General features: G+C 42.6%; 1 pseudogene; it reads right to left on the bottom strand.

The window, feature by feature from the left end:
• Window positions 1-18,885, bottom strand: part of LOC138674561 (uncharacterized) — a 65,240-nt pseudogene that overhangs the window by 14,057 nt on the left and 32,298 nt on the right.

Genomic DNA, 18,885 nt, shown 5'->3' with positions numbered 1-18,885 from the left:
CTCCCATTCCTTGCTGGACAACAGTGTTAATCCGCTAGAGTTCTGGCTAGGTGCTTTGACTGCTTTCTGTGTTATATATTTTGCATTTCTGGGATGTCTGGTTCTGCTATCTTTTGTTTCTGTTTTCAATTTGTTTCTGCAGCCTTCTCTGTGTTTCCTATTAGGAGGTGACCTTTTTTTGGACACAGTCCTTGGATCTTTTGGGAACCTCCTTCTCCTTATCTATAGGTCTTCGCTGAGTTTAGACTAGGATAGTCCATGGGTCTATTCGCAAGAAATGGGTCGCCCACTCCATCATAGGGTTTCAGCCTAGTCTTAGTGCAAGGTCAGTTTTCCCCCATCTCTCCTAGTTCGGTGCTGCCGTTTTCGTAACAACAATAAATTGGCCAGCAATGGGTCCTGGCATCAATCTCATTTAAAATCTTTGGGGTGAGATGAAATCTGCCATTGGGAAAAAGAAGCATGAAAACATTTAAGAGCTTGGCCAAACTGCAAAGGAGGTGTGGGAGAAAATACCAGCTGAGATGTGCAAGAAGCTTATAGATGGCTACAAGAAACGTTTGGAGGCTGTCATCAATGCCAAAGGATGTGCAACCATGTATTAATTCGGGGTACCTTTATTGCTGCATATGATATTCATTCTGTTTCTTCTTTGAAATTGCAACATGCAAGTTGAAAAGTAGATAAAGTAGAGTCATCTTGTAGCACAATCGAACTAAAAGCAAGTTTGTTTGAATGTCTTGCATGTCTTACCTGACCCCTTGCCAAACTGTTATGTTTAACTGCCTGGCACTTTGAAAAAATTAGTCTATATTATTATAGGGAGATTTTGCTTAGAACTAGGGCCAATTTAGCCCATTTAACAATTAATTAACCATCTTAAGACAGGAAGAAGCAATGAGATATAAATACAAACAAGCACGCAGGCCAATATTGGCCATAAAGCCTTTGAGGGAAGTGAGATGACCTTACAGCATTTGGTAACTAACTCCGCAAAATGAAATGAACATAAACCATAAATTAATACTTGCAAATATGGAAGTGAAATCAGGTTTAAGTAAGGTTAACACAGCAGATGAAATGAACATGTACCTGTATAGAGAGAAGAGAGATGAGTGTTAGATTCATGTCATGGCTCTTTGAAGAATACAGCAGTCAAAAGTGTTGCATTTTGAGTACAGTTATAGAGCAATCTATAACAGTAGACAATCAGATTGCAAAAAGTGATAAATATTTCATCATATCATCACTTTAATCTCATATGCTACACTTTTTAGAATTTGCTGTCAAATCTGGTTCTTTCTTTTAGCTGTTACCACATATGCCCAGAAATTCTTAACATGGGCACAAGATGTCAGTGTTTGGCTTCGCAAGCACCACATCCATTCATAGATGATAGAACAAAGCAGAAATTCACTTTTCTGCAAGAAAAAACATGTATCTGCTCCTAATCTTAATATGATGATGAATAATTTTTCAAATATTGTGCATTGTAGGTAAATAGAGAATCTGCATGCTTCAACTGGCATTTAATTATAGAAAGCAGTAATCTTACTAGAAAGTAATATTATTTTTTGATTAGTTTCTGCACTTTCCCGGCACATTCCTGGAGGGAGATCAAGATGGCTGCTAGAAAGTGCAGGTGCCGCAGGTCAGCAGGAAGTGATACAGTCACACTGGTATTAATTTAGGTAACCGTCAATTTGTACACAGGGATAAAGCTGTAATTACTGGGAGAACAAAGTGGGAAAAGAACATATTTAATGAATTGCTCTGACTTACTTTCTGGAAAACTAATAAAAAAGAGAGAGTTTAAAGTGGTTTTATTTCACGTACTCCATTTGGAAAATAATGATATACAGCTATGTGTGCTAAAAATTAAAGGGAACGTGTCATGCTCTACATGCAGTGCGATCTGTGGACACCATGATACTGAAAAGGAGAAACTGAGCAGAATAATATGTGGGTTTGTAGGTAAATATTCAGTATGTTTTGTTTTATATTCATTGAAATCCCTGGCTTTTGTATACATAGGAGTCCAGTGGGAGGTCCTACACAATGATTGACAGCTATCTCTGCATGCACAGTGATACAGGAAAGACTTACAGTCACAGAGTAGGACCACCCACTTGATGCATACATATAAACAATAGGGATTTCAATGAATAAAATGCAAGATTTACTGAAACTTTTTCCCCACAAAAATGTATATCAATCTGATCAGCTCCTCCTGCTCTATAACATCCTGCCTGCACATCAATTATTTTCAACTTGACAGATTCTATATTATACCAATAGGAACCCTATATGTACTAAAGATAACACAGATAAAATATAGCTTTTAATTAATATACCAATTAAAACCATGCCACAAATACAACCAGATAAACACATAAAACACACAACCGTGCACTCTGGGATAACCCAGCCAAGCAATACCTCTTAGTACTGCCTACCTATCAGTGGAGGTTGGCACCCCAAACACAGATACGAGATTGGCGCCCCCACTCACCGTCAGCTGACCCTATGTCTCCTAGTATGGATCCTAATATAGGTGTCACATACAGCCCAGCACTTACACTAGACAGGAAAAAGATAGGCAGACTAACTGGCTGATTGTATATATATATATTTATGAATAATCATATATATAAACTAGGTTTGTGACAGGGTGAGATACACGGACTAAAGACCAACAATGTGCATAACAAAAAAGTGCACGTGTATTAAAAATAGGCCTCACTACCTCTGTACCCTACTGCTGGGCAGCCTGCCTAGCTGTGGAGGTTGGCACCCTACTGGTCAGCGGAATGGCGCCCCCACTCAGCGACGACTGGCTCTGGGAAGCCCTAATATTAAATCCCAGCCTGATAATGATCAGACACAGATGTGTAAATACACAAAAAATGGCAAGGCACAAAAAAATATATAGCTGCAGGGAGAAAAAACAAACAAAAAAAAACCCCTTATCTTCAGCCGAAGATAGCCTAGTGCTTAGATATATGCATGGTAAACAGAGGGTGAGACCAATACTTATCAGTGTTGATATTTCATACGCCTCTACGCGTTTCACCCCCGCGGATCATCAGGAGGCCTTGATATGTAGATGCTGCATGGAATCATGTGGTGCACTTATATACATGTCTTAATGAGCTTACTAATAATGGGGCGGTGTGAGCATACCAAACAACAGAGCATGGGACAACGCCATTTTGGAGTCGTCCTAATATGATAGAGGGATACCTAGAGCCTATAGACTAATTGATGGCCGCTGCCTGTCATCGCAGACATGTTAGGCAGCGTGCTATAGTGTGTAAATTAGCCCCTACCATAGCGTTCTGCTCCATACAGGCAGAAAGTCCCGGTGTGCATTGCAAAACAACAAAAAAAAATATTAGCACACCAAGCACTCAGACTCACAGGGAGGAGGGGTGTGTGCGCTATCACATATGTCACCGGCGCCTGCGCACAGGACCCCGGAGTCAACAATTTACACTCACCAGCGCCGAACAGCTACGTCACCCGGCCATCCCACCACGAGCCCACACAACCACTCATGCGCAGATGGGGACAAACCAGCATGACCACGCACCCCCGCATCAGCGGCGTGCGCATGAGCATGACAGTGTCCACAGCGCATGCTCTGTTGTTTGGTATGCTCACACCGCCCCATTATTAGTAAGCTCATTAAGACATGTATATAAGTGCACCAAGCATGATTCCATGCAGCATCTACATATCAAGGCCTCCTGATGATCCGCTGGGGTGAAACGCGTAGAGGCGTATGAAATATCAACACTGATAAGTATCGGTCTCACCCTCTGTTTACTATGCATATATCTAAGCACTAGGCTATCTTCGGCTGAAGATAAGGGTTTTTTTTTTCTCCCTGCAGCTATATATGTTTTTGTGCCTTGCCATTTTTGTGTATTTACACATCTGTGTCTGATCATTATCAGGCTGGGATTTAATATTAGGGCTTCCCAGGGCCAGTCGTCGCTGAGTGGGGGCGCCGTTCCGCTGACCAGTAGGGTGCCAACCTCCACAGCTAGGCAGGCTGCACAGCAGTAGGGTACAGAGGTAGTGAGGCCTATTTTTAATACACGAGCACTTTTTTGTTATGCACATTGTTGGTCTTTAGTCCGTGTATCTCACCCTGTCACAAACCTAGTTTATATATATGATTATTCATAAATATATATATATACAATCAGCCAGTTAGTCTGCCTATCTTTTTCCTGTCTAGTGTAAGTGCTGGTCTGTATGTGACACCTATATTAGGATCCATACTAGGAGACATAGGGACAGCCGACGGTGAGTGGGGGCGCCAATCTCGTATCTGTGTTTAGGGTGCCAACCTCCACTGATAGGTAGGCAGTAGTAAGAGGTATTGTTTGGCAGGGTTATCCCAGAGTGCACGGTTGTGTGTTTTATGTGTTTATCTGGTTGTATTTGTGGCATGGTTTTAATTGGTATATTAATTAAAAGCTATATTTTATCTGTGTTATCTTTAGTACATAAAGGGTTCCTATTGGTATAACATAGATTGTCGTTGACCTTTAAGTAGCTGCTAAGACAGCTCCAAGTGGTGTCAACTTGACAGATTCCCTTTAATACAAACACAAGAAAATAGAGCACAAATGTCCCAAACGTCATGTATAAAAAGTTCATTTATTGAAAAGATAATACAGAAAATATTGCAAATATATATCTACAAGCTAAGTGCATCAAGAGACTTAAAACAGAGGAGATCTGAGGTATAGGAAGGCTCAGAGAGGACAACACAATACACCCCAAGGGAGCAAACAACCAATATCTATGTAGAGGCACACTAGCTTTTAACAATCCATGAAAATGAACAATGCAACAATCAATCTCTAAGACCATTGAGCCCCAGGATAATTTCAAAGAGGTTCCAAAGATGTATGCTTACCCATTGTAATCAGGGGATGTCTCCACCTCGCTCCGCAGATCCGACGCGCGTTTCGCGTACCAGCTTTTTTAACAGGGGTCAAAGATTAAAGTTTCCCTTTAATGTCTTACACAATTATCCTTTCAGACTCTACCAACAAAACTAAGCCATACGTCAAATGGGTTTTCTCATGACGTCTCATCTCTTCTGATGCCTTTCTATGAGCCAAAATGGGGATGCGTCCTAGAGTAGTGCCTACCTGTTATGAACAGGTAATTCAGAACCACAATGGACCTTGAAGTTCAGAGCATACAAAGTGACCTGACATTTACCAAAAACATATGACGAGCTCTGAGACGTGGAAACTCTGCTGACCGCAATCCCTAATCCTATCACACCACACTAGAGGTAGCCGTGGATTGCGCCTAACGCTCCCTATGCAACTCGGCACAGCCTGAGAAACTAACTAGCCCTGAAGATAGAAAAAAAGCCTACATTGCCTCAGAGAAATTCCCCAAAGGAAAAGGCAGCCCCCCACATATAATGACTGTGAGTAAAGATGAAATACAAACACAGAGATGAAATAGATTTAGCAAAGTGAGGCCCGACTTACTGAATAGACCGAGGATAGGAAAGATAGCTTTGCGGTCAACACAAAAACCTACAAACAACCACGCAGAGGGGCAAAAAGACCCTCCACACCGACTAACGGTACGGAGGTGCTCCCTCTGCGTCTCAGAGCTTCCAGCAAGCAAGAAAAACCAATATAGCAAGCTGGCCAGAAAATATAGCAAACAAAAATAACATAAGCAGAACTTAGCTTATGCAGAATAGACAGGCCACAGGAACGATCCAGGAGGAAGCAAGACCAATACTAGAACATTGACTGGAGGCCAGGATCAAAGCACCAGGTGGAGTTAAATAGAGCAGCACCTAACGACTTAACCTCATCACCTGAGGAAGGAAACTCAGAAGCCGCAGTACCACTCTCATCCACCAAAGGAAGCTTATAGACAGAACCAGCCGCAGTACCACTCACGACCACAGGAGGGAGCTTGGCCACAGAATTCACAACAGTACCCCCCCCCTTGAGGAGGGGTCACCGAACCCTCACCAGAGCCCCCAGGCCGACCAGGATGAGCCACATGAAAGGCACGAACCAGATCGGCAGCATGGACATCAGAGGCAAAGACCCAGGAATTATCTTCCTGACCATAACCCTTCCACTTAACCAAATACTGGAGTTTCCGTCTCGAAACACGAGAATCCAAAATCTTCTCCATAATATACTCCAATTCTCCTTCAACCAAAACCGGAGCAGGAGGATCAATAGATGGAACCACAGGTGCCACGTATCTCCGCAACAATGACCTATGGAACACGTTATGGATGGAAAAAGAAGCTGGAAGAGTCAAACGAAAAGACACAGGATTAAGAACCTCAGAAATCCTATATGGACCAATGAAACGAGGCTTAAATTTAGGAGAGGAAACCTTCATAGGAATATAACGAGATGACAACCAAACCAAATCCCCAACACGAAGTCGGGGACCCACACAGCGCCTGCGGTTAGCGAAACGTTGAGCCTTCTCCTGGGACAAAGTCAGATTGTCCACTACATGAGTCCAAATCTGCTGCAACCTATCCACCACAGTATCCACACCATGACAGTCCAAAGACTCAACCTGCCCTGAAGAGAAACGAGGGTGGAACCCAGAATTGCAGAAAAACGGCGAAACCAAAGTAGCCGAGCTGGCCCGATTATTAAGGGCGAACTCAGCCAAAGGCAAAAAGGACACCCAATCATCCTGATCAGCAGAAACAAAACATCTCAGATATGTTTCCAAGGTCTGATTGGTTCGTTCAGTCTGGCCATTTGTCTGAGGATGGAAAGCCGAGGAAAAAGACAAATCAATGCCCATCCTAGCACAAAAAGCTCGCCAAAACCTCGAAACAAACTGGGAACCTCTGTCAGAAACGATGTTCTCTGGAATGCCATGTAAACGAACCACATGCTGGAAAAACAACGGCACCAAATCAGAGGAGGAAGGCAATTTAGACAAGGGCACCAAATGGACCATCTTAGAGAAGCGATCACAAACCACCCAAATGACCGACATTCTTTGAGAGACGGGGAGATCCGAAATAAAATCCATAGAGATATGTGTCCAAGGCCTCTTCGGGACCGGCAAGGGCAAAAGCAACCCACTGGCATGAGAACAGCAGGGCTTAGCCCGAGCACAAATCCCACAGGACTGCACAAAAGAATGCACATCCCGCGACAGAGACGGCCACCAAAAGGATCTAGCCACCAAATCTCTGGTACCAAAGATTCCAGGATGACCAGCCAACACCGAACAATGAACCTCAGAGATAACTTTATTCGTCCACCTATCAGGGACAAACAGTTTCTCCGCTGGGCAACAGTCAGGTCTATTAGCCTGAAATTTTTGCAGCACCCGCCGCAAATCAGGGGAGATGGCAGACAAAATTACCCCCTCTTTGAGAATACCCGCCGGCTCAGACAAACCCGGAGAATCGGGCACAAAACTCCTAGACAGGGCATCCGCCTTCACATTTTTAGAGCCCGGAAGGTACGAAACCACAAAGTCAAAACGGGAGAAAAACAGCGACCAACGAGCCTGTCTAGGATTCAACCGTTTGGCAGACTCGAGATAAGTCAAGTTTTTGTGATCAGTCAAGACCACCACGCGATGCTTAGCTCCTTCAAGCCAATGACGCCACTCCTCGAATGCCCACTTCATGGCTAGCAACTCTCGATTGCCAACATCATAATTTCGCTCAGCAGGCGAAAATTTCCTGGAAAAGAAGGCGCATGGTTTCATCACCGAGCAATCAGAACTTCTCTGCGACAAAACAGCCCCTGCTCCAATTTCAGAAGCATCAACCTCGACCTGGAACGGAAGCGAAACATCTGGTTGGCACAACACAGGGGCAGAAGAAAAACGACGCTTCAACTCCTGAAAAGCTTCCACAGCAGCAGAAGACCAATTGACCACATCAGCACCCTTCTTGGTTAAATCAGTCAACGGTTTAGCAATGCTAGAAAAATTAGCGATGAAGCGACGATAAAAATTAGCAAAGCCCAGGAACTTCTGCAGACTCTTCAGAGATGTAGGCTGAGTCCAATCATAAATGGCCTGAACTTTAACAGGGTCCATCTCGATAGTAGAAGGAGAAAAAATGAACCCCAAAAATGAAATCTTCTGAACACCAAAGAGACACTTTGACCCCTTCACAAACAAAGAATTAGCACGCAGGACCTGGAACACCATTCTGACCTGCTTCACATGAGACTCCCAATCATCCGAGAAGACCAAAATATCATCCAAGTATACAATCAGGAATTTATCCAGGTACCCTCGGAAGATGTCATGCATAAAGGACTGAAACACTGATGGAGCATTAGAAAGTCCGAATGGCATAACCAGGTACTCAAAATGGCCTTCGGGCGTATTAAATGCTGTTTTCCATTCATCGCCCCGTTTAATACACACAAGATTATACGCACCACGAAGATCTATCTTGGTGAACCAACTAGCCCCCTTAATCCGAGCAAACAAATCAGACAGCAGCGGCAAGGGGTACTGAAATTTGACCGTGATTTTATTTAGAAGGCGGTAATCAATACAAGGTCTCAGCGAACCATCCTTCTTGGCCACAAAAAAGAACCCCGCTCCCAATGGCGACGATGACGGGCGAATATGACCCTTCTCCAAAGACTCCTTCACGTAACTCCGCATAGCGGCGTGCTCAGGTACAGATAAATTAAACAGTCGACCCTTAGGAAACTTACTACCAGGAATCAAATCGATAGCACAATCACAATCCCTATGCTGAGGTAGGGCATTGGACTTGGGCTCATCGAATACATCCCGGTAATCAGACAAGAACTCTGGGACCTCAGAAGGGGTGGATGATGAGATAGACAGAAATGAAACATCACCATGTACCCCCTGACAACCCCAGCTGGACACAGACATTGATTTCCAATCTAATACTGGGTTATGGACTTGTAGCCATGGCAACCCCAACACGACCACATCATGCAGATTATGCAACACCAGAAAGCGAATATCCTCCTGGTGCGCAGGAGCCATGCACATGGTCAGCTGGGTCCAATACTGAGGCTTATTCTTGGCCAAAGGCGTAGCATCAATTCCTCTCAATGGAATAGGACACTGCAAGGGCTCCAAGACAGACCCACAGCGCCTAGCAAACTCCAAGTCCATCAAATTCAGGGCAGCGCCTGAATCCACAAATGCCATGACAGATTAGGAAGACAAAGAGCAGATCAAAGTAACGGACAAAAGAAATTTCGACTGTACCGTACCAATGGTGGCAGACCGAGCGAACCGCTTAGTGCGCTTAGGACAATCCGAGATAGCATGAGTGGAATCACCACAGTAGAAACACAGCCCATTCTGACGTCTGTGTTCTTGCCTTTCAGCTCTGGTTAAAGTCCTATCGCACTGCATAGGCTCAGGTTTATGCTCAGATAATACCGCCAAATGGTGCACAGATTTACGCTCGCGCAAGCATCAACCGATCTGAATGGCCAAAGACATAGACTCATTCAGACCAGCAGGCATAGGAAATCCCACCATGACATCCTTAAGGGCTTCAGAGAGACCCTTTCTGAAAATAGCTGCCAGCGCACATTCATTCCATTGAGTGAGCACGGACCACTTTCTAAACTTCTGACAATAAATCTCTATCTCATCCTGACCCTGACACAGAGCCAGCAAATTTTTCTCTGCCTGATCCACTGAATTAGGTTCGTCGTACAGCAATCCAAGCGCCAGAAAAAACGCATCAATATTACATAATGCAGGATCTCCTGGCGCAAGGGAAAATGCCCAGTCTTGAGGGTCGCCACGTAATAAAGAAATAATAATTTTAACTTGCTGAACTGGGTCACCAGAGGAGCGGGGTTTCAAAGCCAGAAATAGTTTACAATTATTTTTAAAATTCAAAAACTTAGCTCTATCTCCAAAAAATAACTCAGGAATAGGAATTTTAGGTTCTAACATAGGATTCTGAACCACTAAATCTTGAATGTTCTGTACTCTTATAGTGAGATTATCCATCAAAGAGGACAGACCCTGAATGTCCATGTCCACACCTGTGTTCTGAACCACCCTGATGTATAGGGGAAAAGAAAGACAGAACACAGTGCAAAGAAAAAAAAATGGTCTCAGAACTTCTCTTTTCCCTCTATTGAGAAGCATTAGTACTTTGGGCCTCCAGTACTGTTATGAACAGTTAATTCAGAACCACAATGGACCTTGAAGTTCAGAGCATACAAAGTGACCTGACATTTACCAAAAACATATGACGAGCTCTGAGACGTGGAAACTCTGCTGACCGCAATCCCTAATCCTATCACACCACACTAGAGGTAGCTCCCTATGCAACTCGGCACAGCCTGAGAAACTAACTAGCCCTGAAGATAGAAAAAAAGCCTACCTTGCCTCAGAGAAATTCCCCAAAGGAAAAGGCAGCGCCCCACATATAATGACTGTGAGTAAAGATGAAATACAAACACAGAGATGAAATAGATTTAGCAAAGTGAGGCCCGACTTACTGAATAGACCGAGGATAGGAAAGATAGCTTTGCGGTCAACACAAAAACCTACAAACAACCACGCAGATGGGCAAAAAGACCCTCCGCACCGACTAACGGTACGGAGGTGCTCCCTCTGCGTCTCAGAGCTTCCAGCAAGCAAGAAAAACCAATATAGCAAGCTGGACAGAAAATATAGCAAACAAAAATAACATAAGCAGAACTTAGCTTATGCAGAATAGACAGGCCACAGGAACGATCCAGGAGGAAGCAAGACCAATACTAGAACATTGACTGGAGGCCAGGATCAAAGCACCAGGTGGAGTTAAATAGAGCAGCACCTAACGACTTAACCTCATCACCTGAGGAAGGAAACTCAGAAGCCGCAGTACCACTCTCATCCACCAAAGGAAGCTTATAGACAGAACCAGCCGCAGTACCACTCACGACCACAGGAGGGAGCTTGGTCACAGAATTCACAACACCTACCATTCTGAAGGACTCACGTACATAGGGTACAAGGCTTCTTATTAATATAGTCTGTATTTTATGAAATGACCACTGTAAGGGACAGGGGGTTTTGTTTGGAGCTCACATGCTGTAGTGTAGATCTGTCAATGTAGGTATTTCAATTATGGGTGCCGATTAGTGATGAGCGAGTGTGCTCGTTACTGGAGATTTCCAATCATGCTCAGGTGTTCTCCGAGTATCTTGGACGTGCTCGTAGATTATGTTTGAGTCCCCACAGCTGCAAGATTTGCGGCTGTTAGACAACCTGAATACATGCAGGGATTGCCTGTTTGTTAGGGAATCCCCACATGTGTTCAGGCTGTCTAGCAGCCGCAAATCATGCAACTGCGGGGACACAAACATAATCTGCGAGCACGACCAAGATACTCGGAGAACACCCGAGCATGATCGGAAATCTCAAGTAACGAGCACACTCGCTCATCACTAGTGCTGATCCCGCTGGTGAGCGCAGCTAAAGTAGAGAAAATAAGAATTTTTTTCGGAACTACCATCGAGATAAAACAAAACATTTATTGAACAACCATTAAATAACATTAATAAAAAGACACCCTCAATCATATCCTTATTTTCTCTACTTTCACTGTAAGGGACAATCATTGGAGAGTTCCCAAATTTCTCCCTTATTTAAGGGGCTGTTCTAACATAAGAATGGGGCTCAAAAATCCCCAGTCAGCATGCTGCACACTACTGCCTTCTTTTCTTTCCATAGGACTGCTGGAGATAGCCGAGCTCTGTACTTGGCCAACTCTGGCAGTCCAATAGTTAATGAAATAGTTCTTACCTTCATATTTTCTTCTTAAATCTGGGATGAGATCCAAAATAGTATAAAGAAACTACAATTTTAAGCCTTTGTTTCCATTTGGATACAAGGCAGCATCTGGCAATGGCTCTGTAAAAAGCTAACTGAACATAGGTTTTCAGTCCAAAGGCATTGGTACAATAAATGACCACCACATAGAAAGAAGTAAAAATATATTTCATATTTCCATTCAAGCAAGAGCAGGCCAAATGGCTTTAGTGGAGGGATTGCTCTAGTACATAATATAACTGACTGATCGGTCTTTTATGCTCCTTTATGCTCTATTGTCATCTAAACACAAAGAACAACATATTTCTCTGAATACATCTGATTCAAAAGGGCAATTGTATAAGTCTCACTAGGACAGAGGGAAAAATACAGTATGTATGGGGTTCAATGTGATGTGCTCGATTCATTAACATCCAATTTTCTTAACCTCTTCCAGGCTTTTGTTGACCCTTAAACACAAGACTAAAGGGGAGTTGTAATCCTATTTCACCGGGAATTGTGGTTTTGTTAAAGAAACAGATATTCTAGAGAATGTGGGCTACAAAGATACAGAGTAATTTTCCATGTATAAAGTATAAAAAATATAAAAAAGTCCAAATATTATTATTAATTACCAACATTTTATAACACAATGTTAGCTCCCTTTACCGCAACGACGGTATCATGAAAAGGCTATAAAATTGGTGGGAAGCTAAAGAGAAATATTTCTATAAGGTACAACATATTAGGTTAGAGGAGAAAGTTCAAGAGTAGGTCAGTAGATTTGGGTGCCATCTGCATACATGTGGATGAGGCCAAAGGAAGAGCATCATTTTTCACATCCAGTTGTGTAACGAGAGAAGAGAAGTGGCCAAGATCTAATACGTGGATACATCAGCACAAAGCAGAGTGAAGGGGAAAATGGTATAATTCTGAAAAGTAACAGAAAAATTAGAAGTGTAGACAAAAGTTTCAAGAGAAAAATAGAGGTCAATGTGGTGAAGCAGGAAAAAGTAACCAGATTAAAGAAGACCTAAAATCCTGGAGTAGTTAGCGACTTGCAGTTTAGCCAGATGTGGCCAAAGATGGAGCTGAGTTATCTGCAGAAGAAAGGTAAATGGAGGCTAAAGCAGAGGATGAAGAAGAAAAATGGTCAAAAGAAACTCCCAGAATTGCAGGTAAAAGAGTAGTAAAATTACCCTGAAGTCTGGAAAAAGTATTCAGACCAATACGGGAAGAGTTCAGATACTGGATAAGGTAACTGTTACGGGGTTACCACAACAGAGAGGAGCCAGAAGATCGCAGCATCTGACTGGTCCTACTCTTGTGCTGAAAAGAAGCACTTTTTTTTTTAAAATGGTGTTTATTTCTTTTGGCAGAACTGGGTTAATCAGCCATGTTGGGAGCTCTGGGAGTATGAGCAATCAGCCAAGCTCGGTTAGCCAATCCCATCCTCTTTATAATCTGGGTCCTGATTCAAACATATGTCAGAGCTAGCTTATGCTGCATGGCTTGGAGAGGTGTTTTCATGAGCAGGAGTCTGGAGGAGTTATCTGTGACTGTTGTGTGAGTTTACAAGTGTGGTAATTCCCTTCCCTCTTCATACTTCGTTTTTTTCTCCATCCCCTCCACTCCCCAGTGCATTTCTCTGTTATATGTGAGTGAATATTTGTATGCCTGGTATTTTCAGTTGCCCTTGTTCGTGTTGCCTTGTTCATCGAGTTGGTGTACTGCGGTGCACGGCAGCTCCCCTCTCCCTGGGTGGGGGAAGGGAACAGATGGAAGGCAGATTCAGAAGATAAAGCAAGGGTGGCAGTCCAGCATTTTAACCTTCAGAAGTATCCTGGGAATAGGGCAAGCTAGGACGCCACCTAGTGTTAGGGAGGGGAAAAGAGCCCCTGGTCCCAGGTAGCCCAACATCTGAACCACACAAGATATCACAGAAAGAATCACTTCTACCCTATGTGGAGATGGGCAAAAAAAATCATCAGGCCCCTTTCATTGATGACACTTTGCCACCTCACGCTATCCTTGGGGAGTAACATATATTGTGTGTCAAGATGGAATTGGGAAGTAGGGACAGGTAGGAGATCCAAGCAGCGTCCTAACAGGAGACTGGTGAGGGAGTATAGTTTCTTTTATTTTTTGTAATTATTCTCAGTTCTTTTTCAAAATTATTACCTGCTGGAAAATCTCTTTAGCTTGCCAATTCTCTGGAAGATTTCTACAAGACTGTTTCTTTCAGAAGTTTACAAAGAATCCTGCAGAATGGAACACAACATAAGTATATCTGCCGTTTGCTTTCAGCATTAATTTCAAGTGTTCCTTTAGGGCAGTCCCACACGTCCAGATAATTCCGGTACCGGAATTATCCGTGTCCGTGTGCCCGTGCGTTTCTGTGGCACATCAGTGTGGCACACGTGTGCCGCCCGTGTGCCCACTGGGTACCACACGCACCGTGCTGGGTACCACACGCACCAGCATCTGGTGCTGAAGCCACCATTCATACCTTCCCTGCAGCAGCGGTTGCTGTAGAGAAGATATGAATATTCCTTTTTTTTTTTAAAGTTTCTCGTGTTTAAAATAAAGGTCCATGTCCCCACCCCCCTCCCACCCCCTGTGCGCCCGCCCGCTGTTCATAAAATACTCACCCGGCTCCCTCGCTGGCTGGCGCTGCTTCCTGTCCTGGCCGCATCTTCTACTGTATGCAGTCACGTGGGGCCGCTCATTTACAGTAATGAATATGCGGCTCCACCCCTATGGGAGGTGGAGCCGCATATTCATGACTGTAATCGGCGGCCCCACGTGACCGCTCATACAGTAGAAGGTGCGGCCAGGACAGGAAGCAGCACCAGCGAGGGAGCGAGCTGGGTGAGTATTTTAAGAACAGCGGGGGGCGCACAGGGGGTGGGAGGGGGATGGGGACATGGAGCTTTATTTTAAACACGAGAAACTTAAAAAAAAAGGAATATTCATATCTTCTCTACAGCAAACGCTGCTGCAGAGAAGTTATCAATGGCAGCTTCAGCACCAGTGGGGGGGACAGCGCTTACTGTAGCGCTGTCTCCTGCACGGCACACGGACTGCACACGGACAACATCCGTGTGCGGTACGTGTTTTACACGGACCCATTGACTTTAATGGGTCCATGTAATCCGTGCGCTCTCACGAACACTGACATGTCTCCGTATTTGGCACACGGAGACACGGTCCGCAAAAAATCAATGACATCTGCACAGATGCATTGATTTTAATGTGTCTACGTGTGTCAGTGGCTCTGGTACATGAGGAAACTGTCACCTCACGTACCGGAGCCACTGACGTGTGAAACCGGCCTTAAGTGGATTATTTTAATAGTATAGCTAATAGCTTACTGGGCCTTATTTGGCAGTTAATAGTAACGTCCTTAGAATACCATTAATGATAGAACATGTATATCAGATGGGTTCGCTGTTTCTTCAGAATATTATTAGGTGAATAATGTGCTTGCCATTGATTAAATGTCCCAATTAGAATTATTTTGTTGAGTTCTTGGAACATAAAAACTGGATAGCAGGGAAGTTGCCAATTCCTGTATCAATCTAGATTACAAATTCTAGCATGTAATTTGTGGCAGATTCATGACATGTGCAGTGAAATCTATGCCAATAACATATAAAACATGCCGCCATTCTTTGAACCAGGTAATTGGAACTGGAATCTGAAGTTAATGCCACTATCAGCAGATTTCTCTTCATTTACAAACCCATTCCATAATTTAACACTATTGTAGAAGCCCCCACCGGTGGAGTATGCTAAGCACTGGTGAGGAAATTAAAGCAAAAATAGAAATATTTCTCCTCCATTCCCATGTTACTACGCCCCGGCTACTGAAGATTGTGGTCTTATTGCCTGTTGGCACTAGTGAGTGGCATTGAAAGCTATTCTTGCTTCCTATTATTAAACTACCGGTAAGTACATGCCCCTTTGGCTTTTCACTTCAGTGATCTCTGTATGTGAATTATACTTCCATTTATTAAATAGTGCATACTCTTCTTACATCTTCTGTATGTTACTCTTTACTACCAAGCTTATACTTTTTCTTAAATTTAAGTTTACACAATATATTTTATTACATGCAATTTGTTTTCATATAAAAATGCAAATACAATATGTACCAAAAGTTACTTAGAAACATATCATTTGAAATAATGATTCCAAAAGTGAAAACCTTTTCATAATGGCTAATTTGTATGGCTATAAAAACTACTTTGGTCATTTTTCTAAGCTCTTGAAACGTTTCTCTCTAAAGGTATCACTGCATTTTGTCATGTGGTGACTCTATGTTAATCAGAGAAATAAAAATCTTACTTAAAGGGAATCTGTCAGCAGACTTTTGCTAGATAATCTGAGGACAGCATGAGGTAGGGGTTGAGGCACTGATTTCAGGGATGTGCCCCTTATTAGGCTGTGTGCTGTTCTTCAGTACAATGAGCGTTTTAATCAGCAGGAGATTATCACCACCCAGACTACAGTTCTCCTGAGTCCTGGTTAAACTCCACCCCCAGCACTGATAAGCAGCTTACTGTTAATATACAATGTACACAGAAAGCTCTAGTGTGGGATTACTGTGTTCAGTAATCATCCATTAGAATGGATCCAGCAGCAATCAGTTATCTTAGGCTATGTTCATATGTTCAGCAATCATCTGTTCATACGGATTCAGCAGCAGTCTGTTATCAAAAACATTTGTGCAGACACAACTTTTATGTCTGCTTGATAAAATCCTTTTCACGTGGGAGAAAGACGGATGGCTATTTAACAAATCCATTTTCCATAGGCGTCAATGTTAAAAAAGAAGGATCCAGTTGAAAGGCGGACAAAAAAGTTGTTTCTGCACAATTGTTTTGTTATCGGATTGCTGCTGGATCCGTTTTATTAATATTGTCATAAACTGTAGCAAAAAGTACATCACCTTGGTAGTTAAAAGGGCAATGGAGACCAGATATAAAAGAGATTCAGCCACACTTCCCCGACTACTATGCCGTTTCGCATAACACTTCTTCTGGGGGTGTTTACTCTATAAAATGTCTATATACTATTTAAAATACATGCCTTTGTGTCCATTATAGAAGCATTGATTCACAGGCAGATTTACTATTTAGCATTTGCGCTGTTCTTTTTATACTGCTTGTGATCTACTGCTGTGTCGTGCCAAGGCTTCATATGCTGTCCTGCAGAGATTTTTCTTGTCAGGTACCATGACAATATTATTTACTACAGCACTTAGCAATTTCTACAAGGGCATTGGTATTTTTTGTGAGTTCATGCATTATAAGATTGTGAATACTTTCTATGGCGCATACAGGATTTATTCCCTTTATCATGTATGGAGTTGATATATATGCAGCTTATTTGCAGTTCACCATAGGAGTTTTTTTTCTCACCCTGTCTATTAAATGTATGTATTGATTTTATAGATTTTTGTTAATAAAAATATTTTGCATTTTTATATTTGCTAGACACTTTTCTTTTGCTGGGAGGATTTACTAATTATCTGCTATCAATTTGGTCAATTTCTGTGAAGACAGGAAATAGTTAATTGTCAGTACTATCATAAATATTGTAATGCAAATCATGTAAGGGCTTTAAAAAGAGGCAATAGGACTGATTCATGGCAAATTAACAATTAACAATTGGGTGGAATGTGAAGTTGCGCTAAATTTTGGCGTCTTTTGCCAAACTTAAGTCATTTCACCCAGCTCCGACAAAGTGGGTGGTGCTCGGGCAGGGCAGGATGTGACAACCCCCTTTAATCAAATTCATGATGAGCAGTTTGATTCACTACTCCACAAATCTTATTCCAGTGCCTGACTAGAGTAAGATTTGTGGTGAGGCGTGTGGAGGCACCCGTCACTTTTTAGATGCTACTGATTCATTAGTGAATCAGGAGCATCTGACTCTAAGGCCCCTTTCACACATCAGTTTTTTGCCATCAGTCACAATCCGTTGGCTCGACGGATCCGTCACAAATTGTAAAAAACAGATGAGACGGATTTGTTTTTTCAACGGATCCGACTAGCGGATGTGGCTAATTGGATCCTAAATAAATTAGAGCATGCTTAGTTTAAAAACAGAATCCTTTGCCAGATTCCGTCATTTAATGGATCCGGTGCTATAGGCTTCCATTAGAGCAAATGACCGATGGTGACGGATCCATCGCTGTCCGATTTTTCGATGTAGACAAAAAACGTTACTTTGTCCATCGTCTCCGGCCGCTGGACAAACAATTTTCGACGGATCCGGCGAATGACGGTTGAAACGTGAGGCCATCCGTCGCTAATACAAGTCTATGAGAAAAAAAACGGATCCGGCAGCATCAGTCGCCTGATGCGTTTTTTCAAAATTCTACGGATTGCAACTGATAGCAAAAAACTGATGTGTGAAAGGGGCCTAACACACCCTCTCATGAAGTCTGGCGTGGAAACCAGTCTTGATGAATCGGGACCATTGTCTGCGAGAGGGAACATCAACATAAATGTAGCCCTTCTCATTGTAACTGCACTCGGCAGCATCAAAACAAAGAAAATAAATGACTTCCGAGCTATGGTGTCATCATATTGACACACGTACAGTTGGTAATTTTCAATATTTCCTTTGCAAGAAAAACCTCTTAAACATGAGAAAGAAGCTCTGAATTAATGCATGGCATACTAATACAGTGGGAGATAACACTGGTGATAAGTCCTGGATTACATTAGGAACTCGACCTTTTCACAGCTACTCAAACAACATTTGATGTGCAATATGTATATAGAACATGATTTCAAAAGCAATTTACAAGAAAAGTAAAGCCGTGCAATTCTGTAAGTAGCATAAAATTAATTATTATTACGTTTTGCCTCATTTCTTCATTAAAGAGTGCAATTAGTCTGACACCTTGTAAATTACTGTAATTACTCAGACAGATTTGATTTCTGCTTTGTGCTTTGTATTTTTCTATATGTTTTCTATTGCTTTTTTTTTTCATTTATAGACATTTTATTTCTTTTTGCTTGCTGGATGTGCGAACACTGTTAGTCTTTTATC

This window comes from Ranitomeya imitator, chromosome 4 (assembly GCF_032444005.1).
Source record: "Ranitomeya imitator isolate aRanImi1 chromosome 4, aRanImi1.pri, whole genome shotgun sequence".
NCBI classification, from domain to species: Eukaryota; Metazoa; Chordata; class Amphibia; order Anura; family Dendrobatidae; genus Ranitomeya; species Ranitomeya imitator.
This window is presented reverse-complemented; position numbering and strand designations above follow the sequence as displayed.